Raw genomic sequence first — 15,844 nt, forward strand, 5'->3', positions numbered from 1 at the left:
GAAGCAGAAATCTCTCGAGAAATCTGTATTAATCCGCACTTCCATTCTCTTGATCGATTTGTAGTTTTCTCTGTTACATTGTAGAAGAGGGGGAGGGTGGAGTCGCAGCTGGGAGGGAGAGAAACCAGGCTGATTTTCAAAGTTTTAGAATCAGAGTGTCATACAGCATGGAAACAGATCCTTAGGTCCAGCCAGTTTATGCTGACCATTTCCCCAAACACAACTGTAACCACCTGCATGCAATTGAACATTTCCCATTTGCGAGCATTTGGTCATATCTCTCTAAACCTTTCCTATTCGTGAACTTATCCAAGCGTCTTTTCAACGTTGTAACTGTACCTGCGTCCACCACTTTCTCTGACAGTTCATTGCACGCACCAAGCACTCGATGTGTAAAAAAATTGTCCCTCATTTCCTTTATAAATCCATAATCCCCCTGTCCACGCAACAGTAAATCAAAGATCCATCTCAATGCTTTTCACAATAAGTACCTCCCCCAGTCCCTCACTAATAAATCAATGGTCCATTTAAACAAACTGGGAATTGCATTCCACAGTCTGCAGACAGCTTCCCCAAAACCAATGACTAATGTTTTATCATCTGCAAATTTGATATCCGACACCAATTCCACATCAGTGATAGATACACCAGACAAACAGGTGACTAATACTGAAGCCTGGGGTAAAATCAAAGAATTGCGAAACTTCATCAAATGGGGCATACCAAACCCAAAATGGCAACACTGCTTTCTCCCCACTGAAGGTGCAACACTGCTCAGATTCTCCGGCAATTTCTGTTCAGTTTCTGAACCTTGAGGAACTCAACTATTTCAAAACACATGCAGTATTCTTCTTATCATCAGGTTGGTCTACATCACAAACACTTCCTTCTTCTTTATCCTTTAAAGCAAATCAGTCAAGTTCATCCGACACTATCTTCCCTTAACAATTCCATGATGACTATCTTGGATGATGACGTGGAGGAGCCGGTGTTGGACTGGAGTGGACAATGTTAAAAACCACATAACACCAGCGTATAGTCCAACAGCTTTATTTGGAAGCAATAGCTGCTCCTTCATCAGGTAACAATGTGTGATTCCTTTTCAGCTTCATCTTGGATTGAACTTTCACTCACCGTGTGGTTATTTCTATCATCTCTCAGAGTTTTACCGAGTCATTTGCTCATTAATGGAAATATAAAAGCAGCTGGTCTCCACTCCTCCTATTTCTGACCTGCACCGTCCAACACAAGGGCAACAATTATTGTCTGTTTTCTTATTCTCTCTGATCTGGGAACTTCATTGTTGCACAAGTTAGTGACCGCTACTGACCACAAGTGGGAATTGCAACCAACCCGCAGAAATACTCAAGAGTCTGTCAGGGTGAATGAAGTCAGCAAACAGATTCTGTCTGTGCACGACACAATCAGATTGGTGTACATTTCGATTCAAAAATAAAATAACCGACCTGATATCATAAGTAATGCTGTGCCCATAAACAATGGACTGCCCAGACAGTTTTCACTTGATATTAGGCTGTATTTCACAAAAACACTGGGAGTAATGTTGAAAGGAGGGAAATCTAGAAATAAAATGAAAAACTCAGGATTTCTGTCAAGACGCCAGTTTATTTGAAACGGGTATCGCCCTGACTCCTTAATCTTCTCGGGTCCCTCCTCAATTTCAAAGTGGTGGGAAACCGCACTGCAGAGGTTTGGCGCCGTTCGTGTGGCTGACTCAAGCTTCTGTGCTTATTGAAGTGTTTTAGTTCCACTGTGGAAAGTGGTCTTTTTGGTGTTGAGCGGTTTAAAAGCCGCCACATGCGATGGCCGGGAATCGAACCCGGGTCAACTGCTTGGAAGGCAGCTATGCTCACCACTATAACACCACCGCAACTGGGACACGTCCTCCACACATCAGCTAATGTGCAATTCGACCAATAGTTCTTCATTCGAAATTTCAGTCTTCTTGCAAATTTTACGCTGAAATATTGCAATTCACCACTAATAAAAGACTGACTTTTACTCGTTCCATACTTCTCATTATACCTTTTCATTCACACTTTCTCATGCACACAAACCAGCATTTATCAGATAAATCCACAGCTAAAATATCAACAAAATCTCACCGCAACCCGGGATCTGTCACACAATCAAAACTTGTCAACTTCTCACAAACGCTTTTGCCCCAAACATCCATTCTCCTGCTCCTCGGATGCTGTCTGACCTGCTCTGCTTTTCCACCACCACTCTCATCTCCACCAGTGGCAGTACCCACTTTCGCCTTTCTCTTCATACACTTTTCCCACCAACTTTGCTTTTTCTTTCTGATTTACCGCATCTGTACTACTTTCCGCTTTTAACATTTCTGAAGGGTTTTCCACAAACAAAAAGGCAAAAAGAAGGAGCTGTTAGACTGAGTACATGCTGCAGTAATTCTGGAGAAGAGGAAACTCCTGGTAACAGTTCACGAAGCAGAAATCTCTCGAGAAATCTGTATTAATCCGCACTTCCATTCTCTTGATCGATTTGTAGTTTTCTCTGTTACATTGTAGAAGAGGGGGAGGGTGGAGTCGCAGCTGGGAGGGAGAGAAACCAGGCTGATTTTCAAAGTTTTAGAATCAGAGTGTCATACAGCATGGAAACAGATCCTTAGGTCCAGCCAGTTTATGCTGACCATTTCCCCAAACACAACTGTAACCACCTGCATGCAATTGAACATTTCCCATTTGCGAGCATTTGGTCATATCTCTCTAAACCTTTCCTATTCGTGAACTTATCCAAGCGTCTTTTCAACGTTGTAACTGTACCTGCGTCCACCACTTTCTCTGACAGTTCATTGCACGCACCAAGCACTCGATGTGTAAAAAAATTGTCCCTCATTTCCTTTATAAATCCATAATCCCCCTGTCCACGCAACAGTAAATCAAAGATCCATCTCAATGCTTTTCACAATAAGTACCTCCCCCAGTCCCTCACTAATAAATCAATGGTCCATTTAAACAAACTGGGAATTGCATTCCACAGTCTGCAGACAGCTTCCCCAAAACCAATGACTAATGTTTTATCATCTGCAAATTTGATATCCGACACCAATTCCACATCAGTGATAGATACACCAGACAAACAGGTGACTAATACTGAAGCCTGGGGTAAAATCAAAGAATTGCGAAACTTCATCAAATGGGGCATACCAAACCCAAAATGGCAACACTGCTTTCTCCCCACTGAAGGTGCAACACTGCTCAGATTCTCCGGCAATTTCTGTTCAGTTTCTGAACCTTGAGGAACTCAACTATTTCAAAACACATGCAGTATTCTTCTTATCATCAGGTTGGTCTACATCACAAACACTTCCTTCTTCTTTATCCTTTAAAGCAAATCAGTCAAGTTCATCCGACACTATCTTCCCTTAACAATTCCATGATGACTATCTTGGATGATGACGTGGAGGAGCCGGTGTTGGACTGGAGTGGACAATGTTAAAAACCACATAACACCAGCGTATAGTCCAACAGCTTTATTTGGAAGCAATAGCTGCTCCTTCATCAGGTAACAACGTGTGATTCCTTTTCAGCTTCATCTTGGATTGAACTTTCACTCACCGTGTGGTTATTTCTATCATCTCTCAGAGTTTTACCGAGTCATTTGCTCATTAATGGAAATATAAAAGCAGCTGGTCTCCACTCCTCCTATTTCTGACCTGCACCGTCCAACACAAGGGCAACAATTATTGTCTGTTTTCTTATTCTCTCTGATCTGGGAACTTCATTGTTGCACAAGTTAGTGACCGCTACTGACCACAAGTGGGAATTGCAACCAACCCGCAGAAATACTCAAGAGTCTGTCAGGGTGAATGAAGTCAGCAAACAGATTCTGTCTGTGCACGACACAATCAGATTGGTGTACATTTCGATTCAAAAATAAAATAACCGACCTGATATCATAAGTAATGCTGTGCCCATAAACAATGGACTGCCCAGACAGTTTTCACTTGATATTAGGCTGTATTTCACAAAAACACTGGGAGTAATGTTGAAAGGAGGGAAATCTAGAAATAAAATGAAAAACTCAGGATTTCTGTCAAGACGCCAGTTTATTTGAAACGGGTATCGCCCTGACTCCTTAATCTTCTAGGGTCCCTCCTCAATTTCAAAGTGGTGGGAAACCGCACTGCAGAGGTTTGGCGCCGTTCGTGTGGCTGACTCAAGCTTCTGTGCTTATCGAAGTGTTTCATTCCCACTGCGGAAAGTGGTCTTTTTGGTGTTGAGCGGTTTAAAAGCCGCCGCATGCGATGGCCGGGAATCGAACCCGGGTCAACTGCTTGGAAGGCAGCTATGCTCACCACTATAACACCACCGCAACTGGGACACGTCCTCCACACATCAGCTAATGTGCAATTCGACCAATAGTTCTTCATTCGAAATTTCAGTCTTCTTGCAAATTTTACGCTGAAATATTGCAATTCACCACTAATAAAAGACTGACTTTTACTCGTTCCATACTTCTCATTATACCTTTTCATTCACACTTTCTCATGCACACAAACCAGCATTTATCATCATCTCAGATAAATCCACAGCTAAAATATCAACAAAATCTCACCGCAACCCGGGATCTGTCACACAATCAAAACTTGTCAACTTCTCACAAACGCTTTTGCCCCAAACATCCATTCTCCTGCTCCTCGGATGCTGTCTGACCTGCTCTGCTTTTCCACCACCACTCTCATCTCCACCAGTGGCAGTACCCACTTTCGCCTTTCTCTTCATACACTTTTCCCACCAACTTTGCTTTTTCTTTCTGATTTACCGCATCTGTACTACTTTCCGCTTTTAACATTTCTGAAGGGTTTTCCACAAACAAAAAGGCAAAAAGAAGGAACTCTTAGACTGAGTACATGCTGCAGTAATTCTGGAGAAGAGGAAACTCCTGGTAACAGTTCACGAAGCAGAAATCTCTCGAGAAATCTGTATTAATCCGCACTTCCATTCTCTTGATCGATTTGTAGTTTTCTCTGTTACATTGTAGAAGAGGGGGAGGGTGGAGTCGCAGCTGGGAGGGAGAGAAACCAGGCTGATTTTCAAAGTTTTAGAATCAGAGTGTCATACAGCATGGAAACAGATCCTTAGGTCCAGCCAGTTTATGCTGACCATTTCCCCAAACACAACTGTAACCACCTGCATGCAATTGAACATTTCCCATTTGCGAGCATTTGGTCATATCTCTCTAAACCTTTCCTATTCGTGAACTTATCCAAGCGTCTTTTCAACGTTGTAACTGTACCTGCGTCCACCACTTTCTCTGACAGTTCATTGCACGCACCAAGCACTCGATGTGTAAAAAAATTGTCCCTCATTTCCTTTATAAATCCATAATCCCCCTGTCCACGCAACAGTAAATCAAAGATCCATCTCAATGCTTTTCACAATAAGTACCTCCCCCAGTCCCTCACTAATAAATCAATGGTCCATTTAAACAAACTGGGAATTGCATTCCACAGTCTGCAGACAGCTTCCCCAAAACCAATGACTAATGTTTTATCATCTGCAAATTTGATATCCGACACCAATTCCACATCAGTGATAGATACACCAGACAAACAGGTGACTAATACTGAAGCCTGGGGTAAAATCAAAGAATTGCGAAACTTCATCAAATGGGGCATACCAAACCCAAAATGGCAACACTGCTTTCTCCCCACTGAAGGTGCAACACTGCTCAGATTCTCCGGCAATTTCTGTTCAGTTTCTGAACCTTGAGGAACTCAACTATTTCAAAACACATGCAGTATTCTTCTTATCATCAGGTTGGTCTACATCACAAACACTTCCTTCTTCTTTATCCTTTAAAGCAAATCAGTCAAGTTCATCCGACACTATCTTCCCTTAACAATTCCATGATGACTATCTTGGATGATGACGTGGAGGAGCCGGTGTTGGACTGGAGTGGACAATGTTAAAAACCACATAACACCAGCGTATAGTCCAACAGCTTTATTTGGAAGCAATAGCTGCTCCTTCATCAGGTAACAACGTGTGATTCCTTTTCAGCTTCATCTTGGATTGAACTTTCACTCACCGTGTGGTTATTTCTATCATCTCTCAGAGTTTTACCGAGTCATTTGCTCATTAATGGAAATATAAAAGCAGCTGGTCTCCACTCCTCCTATTTCTGACCTGCACCGTCCAACACAAGGGCAACAATTATTGTCTGTTTTCTTATTCTCTCTGATCTGGGAACTTCATTGTTGCACAAGTTAGTGACCGCTACTGACCACAAGTGGGAATTGCAACCAACCCGCAGAAATACTCAAGAGTCTGTCAGGGTGAATGAAGTCAGCAAACAGATTCTGTCTGTGCACGACACAATCAGATTGGTGTACATTTCGATTCAAAAATAAAATAACCGACCTGATATCATAAGTAATGCTGTGCCCATAAACAATGGACTGCCCAGACAGTTTTCACTTGATATTAGGCTGTATTTCACAAAAACACTGGGAGTAATGTTGAAAGGAGGGAAATCTAGAAATAAAATGAAAAACTCAGGATTTCTGTCAAGACGCCAGTTTATTTGAAACGGGTATCGCCCTGACTCCTTAATCTTCTAGGGTCCCTCCTCAATTTCAAAGTGGTGGGAAACCGCACTGCAGAGGTTTGGCGCCGTTCGTGTGGCTGACTCAAGCTTCTGTGCTTATCGAAGTGTTTCATTCCCACTGCGGAAAGTGGTCTTTTTGGTGTTGAGCGGTTTAAAAGCCGCCGCATGCGATGGCGGGGAATCGAACCCGGGTCAACTGCTTGGAAGGCAGCTATGCTCACCACTATACCACCATCGCAACTGGGACGCGTCCTCCACACATCAGCTAATGTGCAATTCGACCAATAGTTCTTCATTCGAAATTTCAGTCTTCTTGCAAATTTTACGCTGAAATATTGCAATTCACCACTAATAAAAGACTGACTTTTACTCGTTCCATACTTCTCATTATACCTTTTCATTCACACTTTCTCATGCACACAAACCAGCATTTATCATCATCTCAGATAAATCCACAGCTAAAATATCAACAAAATCTCACCGCAACCCGGGATCTGTCACACAATCAAAACTTGTCAACTTCTCACAAACGCTTTTGCCCCAAACATCCATTCTCCTGCTCCTCGGATGCTGTCTGACCTGCTCTGCTTTTCCACCACCACTCTCATCTCCACCAGTGGCAGTACCCACTTTCGCCTTTCTCTTCATACACTTTTCCCACCAACTTTGCTTTTTCTTTCTGATTTACCGCATCTGTACTACTTTCCGCTTTTAACATTTCTGAAGGGTTTTCCACAAACAAAAAGGCAAAAAGAAGGAACTGTTAGACTGAGTACATGCTGCAGTAATTCTGGAGAAGAGGAAACTCCTGGTAACAGTTCACGAAGCAGAAATCTCTCGAGAAATCTGTATTAATCCGCACTTCCATTCTCTTGATCGATTTGTAGTTTTCTCTGTTACATTGTAGAAGAGGGGGAGGGTGGAGTCGCAGCTGGGAGGGAGAGAAACCAGGCTGATTTTCAAAGTTTTACGATCAGAGTGTCATACAGCATGGAAACAGATCCTTAGGTCCAGCCAGTTTATGCTGACCATTTCCCCAAACACAACTGTAACCACCTGCATGCAATTGAACATTTCCCATTTGCTAGCATTTGGTCATATCTCTCTAAACCTTTCCTATTCGTGAACTTATCCAAGCGTCTTTTCAACGTTGTAACTGTACCTGCGTCCACCACTTTCTCTGACAGTTCATTGCACGCAACAAGCACTCGATGTGTAAAAAAAGTCCCTCATTTCCTTTTTAAATCCATAATCCCCCTGTCCACGCAACAGTAAATCAAAGATCCATCTCAATGCTTTTCACAATAAGTACCTCCCCCAGTCCCTCACTAATAAATCAATGGTCCATTTAAACAAACTGGGAATTGCATTCCACAGTCTGCAGACAGCTTCCCCAAAACCAATGACTAATGTTTTATCATCTGCAAATTTGATATCCGACACCAATTCCACATCAGTGATAGATACACCAGACAAACAGGTGACTAATACTGAAGCCTGGGGAAAAATCAAAGAATTGCGAAACTTCATCAAATGGGGACATACCAAACCCAAAATGGCAACACTGCTTTCTCCCCACTGAAGGTGCAACACTGCTCAGATTCTCCGGCAATTTCTGTTCAGTTTCTGAACCTTGAGGAACTCAACTATTTCAAAACACATGCAGTATTCTTCTTATCATCAGGTTGGTCTTCATCACAAACACTTCCTTCTTCTTTATCCTTTAAAGCAAATCAGTCAAGTTCATCCGACACTACCTTCCCTTAACAATTCCATGATGACTATCTTGGATGATGACGTGGAGGAGCCGGTGTTGGACTGGAGTGGACAATGTTAAAAACCACATAACACCAGCGTATAGTCCAACAGCTTTATTTGGAAGCAATAGCTGCTCCTTCATCAGGTAACAATGTGTGATTCCTTTTCAGCTTCATCTTGGATTGAACTTTCACTCACCGTGTGGTTATTTCTATCATCTCTCAGAGTTTTACCGAGTCATTTGCTCATTAATGGAAATATAAAAGCAGCTGGTCTCCACTCCTCCTATTTCTGGCCTGCACCGTCCAACACAAGGGCAACAATTATTGTCTGTTTTCTTATTCTCTCTGATCTGGGAACTTCATTGTTGCACAAGTTAGTGACCGCTACTGACCACAAGTGGGAATTGCAACCAACCCGCAGAAATACTCAAGAGTCTGTCAGGGTGAATGAAGTCAGCAAACAGATTCTGTCTGTGCACGACACAATCAGATTGGTGTACATTTCGATTCAAAAATAAAATAACCGACCTGATATCATAAGTAATGCTGTGCCCATAAACAATGGACTGCCCAGACAGTTTTCACTTGATATTAGGCTGTATTTCACAAAAACACTGGGAGTAATGTTGAAAGGAGGGAAATCTAGAAATAAAATGAAAAACTCAGGATTTCTGTCAAGACGCCAGTTTATTTGAAACGGGTATCGCCCTGACTCCTTAATCTTCTAGGGTCCCTCCTCAATTTCAAAGTGGTGGGAAACCGCACTGCAGAGGTTTGGCGCCGTTCGTGTGGCTGACTCAAGCTTCTGCGCATATCGAAGTGTTTCATTCCCTTTGCGGAAAGTGGTCTTTTTGGTGTTGAGCGGTTTAAAAGCGGCCGCATGCGATGGCCGGGAATCGAAACCGGGTCAACTGCTTGGAAGGCAGCTATGCTCACCACTATACCACCATCACAACTGGGACAGCTCCTCCACACATCAGCTAATGTGCAATTCGACCAATAGTTCTTCATTCGAAATTTCAGTCTTCTTGCAAATTTTACGCTGAAATATTGCAATTCACCACTAATAAAAGACTGACTTTTACTCGTTCCATACCTTTTCATTCACACTTTCTCATGCACACAAACCAGCATTTATCATCATCTCAGATAAATCCACAGCTAAAATATCAACAAAATCTCACCGCAACCCGGAGTCTGTCACACAATCAAAACTTGTCAACTTCTCACAAACGCTTTTTCCCCAAACATCCATTCTCCTGCTCCTCGGATGCTGTCTGACCTGCTCTGCTTTTCCACCACCACTCTCATCTCCACCAGTGGCAGTACCCACTTTCGCCTTTCTCTTCATACACTTTTCCCACCAACTTTGCTTTTTCTTTCTGATTTACCGCATCTGTACTACTTTCCGCTTTTAACATTTCTGAAGGGTTTTCCACAAACAAAAAGGCAAAAAGAAGGAACTGTTAGACTGAGTACATGCTGCAGTAATTCTGGAGAAGAGGAAACTCCTGGTAACAGTTCACGAAGCAGAAATCTCTCGAGAAATCTGTATTAATCCGCACTTCCATTCTCTTGATCGATTTGTAGTTTTCTCTGTTACATTGTAGAAGAGGGGGAGGGTGGAGTCGCAGCTGGGAGGGAGAGAAACCAGGCTGATTTTCAAAGTTTTACGATCAGAGTGTCATACAGCATGGAAACAGATCCTTAGGTCCAGCCAGTTTATGCTGACCATTTCCCCAAACACAACTGTAACCACCTGCATGCAATTGAACATTTCCCATTTGCTAGCATTTGGTCATATCTCTCTAAACCTTTCCTATTCGTGAACTTATCCAAGCGTCTTTTCAACGTTGTAACTGTACCTGCGTCCACCACTTTCTCTGACAGTTCATTGCACGCACCAAGCACTCGATGTGTAAAAAAATTGTCCCTCATTTCCTTTTTAAATCCATAATCCCCCTGTCCACGCAACAGTAAATCAAAGATCCATCTCAATGCTTTTCACAATAAGTACCTCCCCCAGTCCCTCACTAATAAATCAATGGTCCATTTAAACAAACTGGGAATTGCATTCCACAGTCTGCAGACAGCTTCCCCAAAACCAATGACTAATGTTTTATCATCTGCAAATTTGATATCCGACACCAATTCCACATCAGTGATAGATACACCAGACAAACAGGTGACTAATACTGAAGCCTGAGGAAAAATCAAAGAATTGCGAAACTTCATCAAATGGGGACATACCAAACCAAAATGGCAACACTGCTTTCTCCCCACTGAAGGAGCAACACTGCTCAGATTCTCCGGCAATTTCTGTTCAGTTTCTGAACCTTGAGGAACTCAACTATTTCAAAACACATGCAGTATTCTTCTTATCATCAGGTTGGTCTACATCACAAACACTTCCTTCTTCTTTATCCTTTAAAGCAAATCAGTCAAGTTCATCCGACACTACCTTCCCTTAACAATTCCATGATGACTATCTTGGATGATGACGTGGAGGAGCCGGTGTTGGACTGGAGTGGACAATGTTAAAAACCACATAACACCAGCGTATAGTCCAACAGCTTTATTTGGAAGCAATAGCTGCTCCTTCATCAGGTAACAATGTGTGATTTCTTTTCAGCTTCATCTTGGATTGAACTTTCACTCACCGTGTGGTTATTTCTATCACCTCTCAGAGTTTTACCGAGTCATTTGCTCATTAATGGAAATATAAAAGCAGCTGGTCTCCACTCCTCCTATTTCTGACCTGCACCGTCCAACACAAGGGCAACAATTATTGTCCGTTTTCTTATTCTCTCTGATCTGGGAACTTCATTGTTGCACAAGTTAGTGACCGCTACTGACCACAAGTGGGAATTGCAACCAACCCGCAGAAATACTCAAGAGTCTGTCAGGGTGAATGAAGTCAGCAAACAGATTCTGTCTGTGCACGACACAATCAGATTGGTGTACATTTCGATTCAAAAATAAAATAACCGACCTGATATCATAAGTAATGCTGTGCCCATAAACAATGGACTGCCCAGACAGTTTTCACTTGATATTAGGCTGTATTTCACAAAAACACTGCGAGTAATGTTGAAAGGAGGGAAATCTAGAAATAAAATGAAAAACTCAGGATTTCTGTCAAGACGCCAGTTTATTTGAAACGGGTATCGCCCTGACTCCTTAATCTTCTAGGGTCCCTCCTCAATTTCAAAGTGGTGGGAAACCGCACTGCAGAGGTTTGGCGCCGTTCGTGTGGCTGACTCAAGCTTCTGTGCTTATCGAAGTGTTTCATTCCCACTGCGGAAAGTGGTCTTTTTGGTGTTGAGCGGTTTAAAAGCAGCCGCATGCGATGGCCGGGAATCGAACCCGGGTCAACTGCTTGGAAGGCAGCTATGCTCACCACTATACCACCATCGCAACTGGGACATGCCCTCCACACATCAGCTAATGTGCAATTCGACCAATAGTTCTTCATTCGAAATTTCAGTCTTCTTGCAAATTTTACGCTGAAATATTGCAATTCACCACTAATAAAAGACTGACTTTTGCTCGTTCCATCCCTTTTCATTCACACTTTCTCATGCACACAAACCAGCATTTATCATCATCTCAGATAAATCCACAGCTAAAATATCAACAAAATCTCACCGCAACCCGGGATCTGTCACACAATCAAAACTTGTCAACTTCTCACAAACGCTTTTGCCCCAAACATCCATTCTCCTGCTCCTCGGATGCTGTCTGACCTGCTCTGCTTTTCCACCACCACTCTCATCTCCACCAGTGGCAGTACCCACTTTCGCCTTTCTCTTCATACACTTTTCCCACCAACTTTGCTTTTTCTTTCTGATTTACCGCATCTGTACTACTTTCCGCTTTTAACATTTCTGAAGGGTTTTCCACAAACAAAAAGGCAAAAAGAAGGAACTGTTAGACTGAGTACATGCTGCAGTAATTCTGGAGAAGAGGAAACTCCTGGTAACAGTTCACGAAGCAGAAATCTCTCGAGAAATCTGTATTAATCCGCACTTCCATTCTCTTGATCGATTTGTAGTTTTCTCTGTTACATTGTAGAAGAGGGGGAGGGTGGAGTCGCAGCTGGGAGGGAGAGAAACCAGGCTGATTTTCCAAGTTTTACGATCAGAGTGTCATACAGCATGGAAACAGATCCTTAGGTCCAGCCAGTTTATGCTGACCATGTCCCCAAACACAACCGTAACCACCTGCATGCAATTGAACATTTCCCATTTGCTAGCATTTGGTCATATCTCTCTAAACCTTTCCTATTCGTGAACTTATCCAAGCGTCTTTTCAACCTTGTAACTGTACCTGCGTCCACCACTTTCTCTGACAGTTCATTGCACGCACCAAGCACTCGATGTGTAAAAAAATTGTCCCTCATTTCCTTTTTAAATCCATAATCCCCCTGTCCACGCAACAGTAAATCAAAGATCCATCTCAATGCTTTTCACAATAAGTACCTCCCCCAGTCCCTCACTAATAAATCAATGGTCCATTTAAACAAACTGGGAATTGCATTCCACAGTCTGCAGACAGCTTCCCCAAAACCAATGACTAATGTTTTATCATCTGCAAATTTGATATCCGACACCAATTCCACATCAGTGATAGATACACCAGACAAACAGGTGACTAATACTGAAGCCTGAGGAAAAATCAAAGAATTGCGAAACTTCATCAAATGGGGACATACCAAACCCAAAATGGCAACACTGCTTTCTCCCCACTGAAGGTGCAACACTGCTCAGATTCTCCGGCAATTTCTGTTCAGTTTCTGAACCTTGAGGAACTGAACTATTTCAAAACACATGCAGTATTCTTCTTATCATCAGGTTGGTCTACATCACAAACACTTCCTTCTTCTTTATCCTTTAAAGCAAATCAGTCAAGTTCATCCGACACTACCTTCCCTTAACAATTCCATGATGACTATCTTGGATGATGACGTGGAGGAGCCGGTGTTGGACTGGAGTGGACAATGTTAAAAACCACATAACACCAGCTTATAGTCCAACAGCTTTATTTGGAAGCAATAGCTGCTCCTTCATCAGGTAACAATGTGTGATTTCTTTTCAGCTTCATCTTGGATTGAACTTTCACTCACCGTGTGGTTATTTCTATCATCTCTCAGAGTTTTACCGAGTCATTTGCTCATTAATGGAAATATAAAAGCAGCTGGTCTCCACTCCTCCTATTTCTGACCTGCACCGTCCAACACAAGGGCAACAATTATTGTCTGTTTTCTTATTCTCTCTGATCTGGGAACTTCATTGCTGCACAAGTTAGTGACCGCTACTGACCACAAGTGGGAATTGCAACCAACCCGCAGAAATACTCAAGAGTCTGTCAGGGTGAATGAAGTCAGCAAACAGATTCTGTCTGTGCACGACACAATCAGATTGGTGTACATTTCGATTCAAAAATAAAATAACCGACCTGATATCATAAGTAATGCTGTGCCCATAAACAATGGACTGCCCAGACAGTTTTCACTTGATATTAGGCTGTATTTCACAAAAACACTGCGAGTAATGTTGAAAGGAGGGAAATCTAGAAATAAAATGAAAAACTCAGGATTTCTGTCAAGACGCCAGTTTATTTGAAACGGGTATCGCCCTGACTCCTTAATCTTCTAGGGTCCCTCCTCAATTTCAAAGTGGTGGGAAGCCGCACTGCAGAGGTTTGGCGCCGTTCGTGTGGCTGACTCAAGCTTCTGTGCATATCGAAGTGTTTCATTCCCATTGCGGAAAGTGGTCTTTTTGGTGTTGAGCGGTTTAAAAGCCGCCGCATGCGATGGCCGGGAATCGAACCCGGGTCAACTGCTTGGAAGGCAGCTATGCTCACCACGGCACCCCCTTTGCTACACACGGCGAGCATTGGAGAAATCCGCTGATGTGCAATTCAAGCAATAGTTGTTGATTCTAAATTTCGGTCTTCTTTTATTAGAAATGTTGCAGTGAAATGTTCGAATTGAGAAGTCACAACAGAAAGAGTGTTACTGTGTGGATAGATCTCATTATGCCCCGCCTCACTTTTTAATACACACAAAGCAGTATTTCGGATTTCTCATGATCTGAAATCAATCAATAACAAAAGAACCAAGGAAATCTCAGGGCAACAGTGAAACCATCACACAATTCAAACTTGTGAAGTTCTCAGAAAGGGTCACCCGACCGAAATGTGAACTCGGATTTCTCTTCATACAGCTTTCCCCCCGACTTCGGTTTTGGTTTCTGATTTACAGCATCCGCAATTCTTTCGGGTTTTAAAACTTGGGAAGGCTTTTTGGAAACCAAAACGGCACCAAAAAACAGGAACTGTTGGACAGACTGAGCAGATGCTGCAGTAATTTTGTAGAGTAGTAAAAACCTCTCGAGAAATGTGCACTAATGCACAGTTGGAATCCGTTGATCGATTTGCAGATTCTTCTTTTGCTTTGTAGAAGAGGGGGAGGGTGGAGTCGCCGCGGGGAGGGAGAGAAACCAGGCTCATTTCCAATATTTTAGAATCAGAGTGTTATACAGCATGGAAACAGATCCTTGGGTCTCACCAGATCACACTGACCATGTTCCCAAACTCAACTTGAACCACCCGCATGTGCTTGAACATTTCCCATTTGCCAGTATTTCGTCATATCCCTCTAGACCTTTCCAACTCATGATTCGAAGGTGCCGGTGTTGGACTGTGGTGGACAACGTTAACAATCACACTACACCGGGGTATAGTCCAGCAGGTTTCTTTGGAAGTATAACCTTTCCAAACGCTGTCTCTTCATCAGGTGGTTGTGGAGATGAACTATTAGACACAGAATTTATAGCAACAGGATTGCAGGTATCATGGAATGTAATATTAAATATATTTAGATTAAGTATCTCATCCTTTAGAATGACCATGTTAGTTTCAGTTCTTTCATATGTAAATCCCAGAACTTTTTTAGAAGTTATCTTCTCAAGATATCTTTAACAATAGGTGCCACCTCAGCTCAGATAATGCATTGAAGGTGTGAGGTTAAAGTTTGTCTGGGTCCCAGTGTACAGATTCTTGCATGGATTTATGCAGTTTTTGACCAAAATAAAATATAATTCTGTAAGTACAAATTCACCCCACAAACTTATAGGTGTGTGCGTGCTGGGGAGACCGAGTGTGTGTGTGCAGTGAGAGGTGTGAGTGCCTGTCAGAGAGTGTGTGTGGGTGTATGTGTCTGAGTGTATGGTGTATCAGACTGTGAGAGGGCGCATGCGTGAGTGTGACTGTGGGGAATGTGTGTTTGAGCTTATGAGAGAGAGCTTGCATATGAGAGAGGGCCTGCATGAGTATGGAGTGTGTGTGTGCGTGTGTGTGTGTGTGTTTGTGTGTGTGTGTGAGAGAGAGAGAGAGAGAGTGTAAAGTGCAGTGGGGTCACCTGTAGTGTGACATGAACTCAAGGTTCCTGTTGAGGTCAGCCCCATGGCTACCGAACTTAACCA

At 42.7% G+C, this 15,844-nt stretch overlaps 5 non-coding genes across 5 annotated transcripts; all 5 read right to left on the bottom strand.

Annotated features, from left to right (window-relative positions):
• Positions 1 to 1,819: 1,819 nt before the first annotated feature.
• Positions 1,820 to 1,891, bottom strand: trnag-ucc (transfer RNA glycine (anticodon UCC)). Its single transcript has one exon. It is a non-coding gene; the product is annotated as a tRNA-Gly (tRNA).
• Positions 1,892 to 4,287: 2,396 nt separating this feature from the next.
• On the bottom strand, positions 4,288 to 4,359 carry trnag-ucc (transfer RNA glycine (anticodon UCC)). The gene has a single exon. It is a non-coding gene; the product is annotated as a tRNA-Gly (tRNA).
• Positions 4,360 to 6,763: 2,404 nt separating this feature from the next.
• trnag-ucc (transfer RNA glycine (anticodon UCC)) lies at positions 6,764 to 6,835 on the bottom strand. Its single transcript has one exon. It is a non-coding gene; the product is annotated as a tRNA-Gly (tRNA).
• A 2,403-nt stretch (positions 6,836 to 9,238) lies between these two features.
• On the bottom strand, positions 9,239 to 9,310 carry trnag-ucc (transfer RNA glycine (anticodon UCC)). Its single transcript has one exon. It is a non-coding gene; the product is annotated as a tRNA-Gly (tRNA).
• Positions 9,311 to 11,702: 2,392 nt separating this feature from the next.
• trnag-ucc (transfer RNA glycine (anticodon UCC)) lies at positions 11,703 to 11,774 on the bottom strand. Its single transcript has one exon. It is a non-coding gene; the product is annotated as a tRNA-Gly (tRNA).
• Positions 11,775 to 15,844: the final 4,070 nt, after the last annotated feature.

Source organism: Hemiscyllium ocellatum, chromosome 12 (genome assembly GCF_020745735.1).
Source record: "Hemiscyllium ocellatum isolate sHemOce1 chromosome 12, sHemOce1.pat.X.cur, whole genome shotgun sequence".
In the NCBI taxonomy this organism is placed as follows: domain Eukaryota; kingdom Metazoa; phylum Chordata; class Chondrichthyes; order Orectolobiformes; family Hemiscylliidae; genus Hemiscyllium; species Hemiscyllium ocellatum.